Source organism: Triticum aestivum, chromosome 2D (genome assembly GCF_018294505.1).
Source record: "Triticum aestivum cultivar Chinese Spring chromosome 2D, IWGSC CS RefSeq v2.1, whole genome shotgun sequence".
NCBI classification, from domain to species: Eukaryota; Viridiplantae; Streptophyta; class Magnoliopsida; order Poales; family Poaceae; genus Triticum; species Triticum aestivum.
Genome location: NC_057799.1, coordinates 591,407,127 through 591,413,516, shown reverse-complemented (window position 1 = coordinate 591,413,516; position 6,390 = coordinate 591,407,127). Strand labels below are relative to the sequence as shown.

The 6,390-nt window shown below is 47.3% G+C and overlaps 1 pseudogene; it reads right to left on the bottom strand.

Moving 5' to 3' along the window:
- Positions 1–248: 248 nt before the first annotated feature.
- Positions 249–2,548, bottom strand: LOC123055999 (beta-fructofuranosidase, insoluble isoenzyme 7-like; annotated as a pseudogene).
- Between the last annotated feature and the right edge of the window lie 3,842 nt (positions 2,549–6,390).

Here is a 6,390-nt window from a genome sequence, read left to right as displayed (position 1 = left end):
GGGCTTTTAAGACTGGTTTGAGGCGTACAGATGGGCTGGTTTTTTTTTTTACAATTGAGTGACCGGGCGGCCTTCGTGGAGTTTAAGACCGGTTTGAGGCTCCGGTAAATGCTCTAAAGCCTTGTATAATGGGAGGTGTTTAGAGAGATGATTAGTAAAATAAACCGAGTTTTCTTAAGCACCGGTACTTATTTCTACAGGACAGACGCTTACTTAAGCGGCTACCCTCTATAAATAAGCACTGATGCTTAAATAAAAACTTGGTTTATTTCTCTAAGCACCTTGCATTGTAAGGGACCTAAGCCAGCCGAAATTTGACATGAGGGCCATGGCACGAACAAAACCAGTCCCCACACCTTGTACGCTTCACCTCTGCGCATGGAGCTCGGCTGAATCAACCCGTCGTCCCCAACGTTCACGGTCGCCGTCGCCAGCTCGTACGCCTCGAGCTTGGCCACCTTCACCGCACCAGTCCCGTTGTTGAACACGTACAGGTGGCTGTTGCCGTTCTCGGCGTGCTCCGGGTACACCCTCGCCGTGATGCACGTCCGGCCTCCGCCGCCGAAGCTCTCCACCACCGAGTGGTCAACCTGTTCGTCGAGATCACAAGTTGTAATAAGTACTCGATTTACAGTCGGTGGTATCTGAACCAGAGCAAAAGATTCAGGCTGCGGCCACGGCGGCGATGAACTTACCAGTGTTCTGAGCGAGACGATCCCGCCGTGCGCCTCGATGTCCATGTCCACGAAAGCCCCGTACGGCGGCTTGTACACCCCGGCTCTCGTAGTTGACCTGCTCAGGTCGGTGCACATGAGCACTCTGTACTTGTCATGGTGCCTGAACACCCTGAAGAAGACGGCGGTGTGCTCCTGCAGGTCGTCGGAGGCCATGACGAGCAGCCCGAACGGGCCGATCCCGCCGGGCACGGACGCGCCCTTCTCCCCGCACAGCCTCTGCGGGTCCAGCAGCCAGTTGGGCTCGAAGCTCTCGGCTCCCTCCAGGGCCGGGATCTCAAAGACCACCTCCACGTCCGCCTGCGTGCCCGCGACGCCGACGATCTCGTTCACGCCGCCGGAGTTCACCACCGTTCCCAGCAACCCGACCTTTCTGCTTCTCAGCGTCTCGATCTCCTCGATTGGCCATTGCCTCAGCTGCTTCCCGTCGTTGTCCAGCCAAACCTTCCGTGGGAAGATCTGCAGCGTAGGAGATAACATATCAGCATGATAGTTGATCAAAAATTAGTTGGGTGGTGGCGGTGGCGACGGACCTGGACGCCGGACCAACCCTTGGCGACGTCGTCGGCCTGGCTGTCGGTCTCGTTGGCCCACGCCCAGAGCACGCGCCGGTTCTTGCGCGCGTCGAAGAAGGACTTGGACGCGTACACGTGGCCGTAGTCGAGGCGGCGCCAGCTCTGGCAGTCGTCGCCGTCGTCCTCGGGTTCAAAGGTGTCCGTCGTGTCGTTGTAACGCCCGACCGCGTAGTAGTCCTGGAACGTGTCCGTCGCGCTCAGCTTCAGCACGTGCCTCACCCCGGTGCCGGTCCTCGGCGCGTGGTCGAGCCCCTCCTCCGCGCCGGGCTCCGCCACCGGGAACAGGTCCGGGCACTCCACCATGCCGGCGGCGCGTGACTCTTGCAGCGGGGCGACGTTCCGCTCCCACAGCCGGAAGTCGTTGCTTCGGTAATGAGCGTAGACCCCACGGCGTTACCGACCTTGGCCGATACGGCGAGGCGCCACAGACCGTCGCGGCCGAGCCACGCCGTGGAAGGGTCGCGGAAGAAATCCCCAGGAACGTCAGCGGGGAGCGGGATGACGGGGTTGTAGCTCGGCTTCACCCACTCGCGGAGGAGCGGGTCCGAGGCATTCTTGGGGAAGGCCACGTTCTGGACCTGCTCGCCGTCGGCGCTGATGCCGGTGTAGAGGATGGCCGGGACGCCGCCGGGGAGGATGGTGGCGGAGCCCGACCAGCAGCCGTTGGCGTCGAACGGCGAGGTGGGCTCGATGGCAGCGTCGAGGGAAGCCCAGTTCACGAGGTCGCCGGAGACGGAGTGGCCCCAGGAGAGGTTGCCGACGCCCCAGGTGGCGCCGTGTGGGTTGTACTGGTAGAACAAGTGGTACATGCCGTTATGGTACATTGGCCCTGCCGGTGTAACAAAGAAAACAACCGTCAGTTCCATTGGCGTCTGATCTCTAGTAACTCAGCAGAATGCAGAGAAGGAAGGAAGCAGAGCGTACCATTCGGATCTGCTCGGCACCATCCCGAAGCAGCAGCAATTCCACCACGATCAGACACACACAGTGATCAGATTAGCCAAATCCATTCCTCCCAAGATTGGGTCTAGCAACAATGCGGCAAATTAAAAAGCGTCAATTCCTACCGTTCTGCCAGTTCTTGGCGGGCTGGAAGTGGTAGGCTGTCCTGCCACTGCCATGGCGCGCCGAGTCCGAGCTCTCCGCCGCTTTGGGGGCTAACCGGAGAGAGGAAGACGAAGAGAAGAGAAGGAGGAGATGGAGGAAGGCGACGCACGCGGCGAGAGAGAGTACAGCCATGGCCACCGTTGGACGAGACCAAAAGCTGCTTCCTCCGCCGGTTGCTCTGCTTCGGGCTCCAGATTATTATTAGTAGCCCCTCAAGTCTCCAGGTCTCCAAGTTTAATGCAAGTTTAGGACTTGCCGCCATGTTCTCTGCGGTCATTGTTAGTACTGAAGGCAATTTCCTATGTAAATATGCCTCGGGTGCTCATGGAACCGAGGCTGTAGGATCTTATTCTACTCACCTGCAGTTTTGTTTTCTTACTTCTGGTTTCAAGATCTGATCTGGACCTTGTTTTTCTCAAAATGCCACCGTCCAAACGACAAATCGGGCACCGGGTTATCAGAGACTTTGACCTTCAAAAGTACTCCGGGAAACCACAATTACTTTTGGAGGTGAGGCTAAGTTAGGCCTCTCCTGGGGACGCGAGTTCCTGGGTGCAATTAAACAAAATGTCAAAAAAATCTGAATATATTTTTGAAATAAACTTGACCTTCCGTTGTACTTGTGGAAAAAACCCACAAAAGAAAATCCAGCTTTGACTTCTTTAAAAAAACGAATTTGTCTTTTTTGCCCTGAAGTCAAGGTTAGTGTCTTTTCATGAAAAATTATATACTAGTACAAAAGAAAGTCAAATTTATTCTAAAAAACTTATAAACTATTTTGACTTTTTCTTTAATTTTTTTTCATATAGGGTGCCTATACAACCAGGAACCGAAGTGTATTTCCCCTCTCCTGGTGCATATGTTCTTCCAAAGCGAAAAATTGCTCGATGACGCTAGGTATCAGCGAGGGGGCCTCCAATAGGGAGCTGCCATCTAGCACTATGTGGACGAAGTATTTTTGTATTGCACTTCTTTGCTTGAGTTTTCACCTTGTATTTCTGTTTTCCCTTCAGCAGCTCTGACCTCACCGTTGTACTTCACATACATGCATGGCAATAATATGGCAGAACCTCCCTCTCTCTTCTCCCACACAATAAATCCAACTATTTCTTTCACCTTGGTTAATTTAAAACACCCATATCTTTTAAACCATATATTCATTTTTGTAACTTTTTTATATTTGAACTCCTTGTCCCAAAACCTTTTTAACGAGATCAATCTTGACTACTTTCCAACCATGTTTAAATTCAAATGTATATTTCACATTTTGAAATAATCAGTTTCACAACGATACATTACAATTTCACTTTCTTTAGTTACTATTTCACAATTCAGAACCTACATTTCACTTTTCACTAGCTTGTTGAAAAATATATTTTTCAATTGCATATTTTTCAAAAGATCATGTTAGCTGTCGTATATGATCGTGATCCATCTGGTGTAATTCTTGTGGTCTGTTTGTTGGGATATGATGAATTATCACTTTATAATCAGTTTATTCTTGAATTCTTTTTAGCATAATTCTTATTTCTATTCTTGTTTCTCTGGCCGAGTTAGGTGTTGGATCTCCAAGAGGGAGTTGTGTATGATAATTGGATTAAATCTTGCAAGTAAGCTATTGTAGTGACAGAAAGTGGAAAAGGCTTGCCTTGTGTTGTTGCCTCTAGGGATAAAAAGATGATTGTGTAGTTGTAATTTGAACGCAGGGTGAGGACAATATATCATCGACTTCATGTCACTACTTAATGCAATACTCTATTTTACTTAATGTAATACTCTGTTTTACTTAATACTTTGAGATGCATGTTGGATAGAGGTCTTGGGTTGAATATTAGCTATAGATGTAGTCGGATGGCAGTCTATAGATATTGGGACGTGATGCTCATATGCTAATTATTCAACTCATAAGTGTTACAATCTAATCATTGCCAATTGTAATTTGTTCATTAGACCGTTGCTATCTTTTTGGAGAGAAACCACTAGTGAACCTACGGATCCCAGTCAATATTCTTCCTGCAAATTTTCAATCGTAATTTATGTTTTCTTTTAATTTTGTGTTGCAATCAAATCTTCCATACACTTATGCTTTTAATTTCTTTGTAACTAGCAAGGCTAGTGAGATTGACAACCTCACTAGTTAAGTTGGGGACATAATGACGTTTTATTTTGTGTGTGAAGGTACTCATCACTGGTTGGAATCTGGTAGATCTCACAGATTCACTAAACCTTGACACGTGAGGGAAACTGTCGTTTCCTGCGTACCCTTGCACTTGATGGCCTAACACCTTCCTAGTTGAGAGGAAAACATGGACCTCAAGCAAAAATTATGCGCGAAGACGAGGGTGAAAAGGGTGAAGGAATGGGCTAGTGCTACTTCTTGAGCTTGCGTTGTTTTTCCCTTGTAAGAGAAAAGGATGATGCAGCAAAGTAGAGATAAGTATTTCCCTCAGTTAAGAACGAAGGTATCAATCTAGTAGGAGGCACAAGCAAGTCCCCAATATATGCACCTGCACAAACTAACAAACACTTGCACACAACGCGAAAAAGGAGTTGTCAAACCCTTCACGGTCACTTGCAAGAGTGAGATCTAATATAGGTAGATATAAAAGATAAGTAAAAGGAAAAAATAAAGTAAATATAAATAAATTGCAACAAGATATTTTTGGATTTTTTGGTTTATATATCTGAAAATATATGATGGAAAATAGACCCTGGGGCCATAGGTTTCACTAGAGGCTTCTCTCTTGAAGAAAGCATAGGTGGGTAAACAAATTACTGTTGAGCAATTGATAGAAAAGCGCAAAGTTATGACGATATCTAAGGCAATGATCATGAATATAGGCATCACGTCCGTGACAAGTAGACCGAAACGATTCTGCATCTACTACTATTACTCCACACATCGACCACTATCCAGCATGCATCTAGTGAATTAAGTTCACAAGAACGGAGTAACGCTTTAAGCAACATAACATGATGTAGAGGGATAAACTCAAGCAATATGATATAAACCCCATATTTTTATCCTTAATGGCAACAATACAAATACGTGCCTCGCTACCCTTTCTGTCACTGGGTGAGGACACCGCAAGATTGAGTCCATCACAAAGCACCTCTCCCATTGCAAGAAAAATCAATCTAGTTGGCCAAACCAAATTGATAGATCGGAGAGAAATATAAAGCTATCTTAATCATGCATAAAAGAGTTTAGAAAAGACTCAAATAATATTCATAGATAATCTGATCATAAATCCACAATTCATCGGATCTCAACAAACGCACCGCAAAAGAAGATTACATCGAATATAACTCCAAAAACATCAAGGAGAACATTGTACTGAAGATCAAAGAGAGAGAAGAAGCCATCTAGCTACTAACTATGGACCCGTAGGTCTATGGTAAACTACTCACACATCATCGGAAGGGAAGCAAGGTTGGTGTAGAGGCCCTCTATGATCGAATCCCCCTCCGGCGGAGTGCCGACAAAGGCCCCAAGATGGGATCTCATGAGAACAGAAGCTTGCGGCGGCGGAAAAGTATTTTTGGTGTGCCCTCTGACGCAGGGGGGATATTTGGGTATTATAGAGTTGAGATTAGGGTTAGGAGGTCTACGAGGGGCCCACAAGCCTAGGGGGCGCCCCCTGGGGCGTCCCTAGGGCTTGTGGCCCCCTCGTGGGTCTTCTGGCCTCTTCCCAAAGCTTCGTGTGTTTCTTCTGGTCCAAGAAAAATCATCGTAAAGTCTTATTTCGTTTGGACTCCGTTTGATACTGATTTTCTGTAAAAGATAAAAACAAGGAAAAACAAAAACTGGCACTGGGCACTAGGTTAATAGGTTAGTCCAAAAATGATATAAAATAACATATTAATGCATATAAAACATCCAAGATAGATAATATAATAACATGGAACAAGATACATTGGAGAAGTATCAAGCATCCCCAAGCTTAATTCCTGCTCGTCCTCGAGTAGGTAAA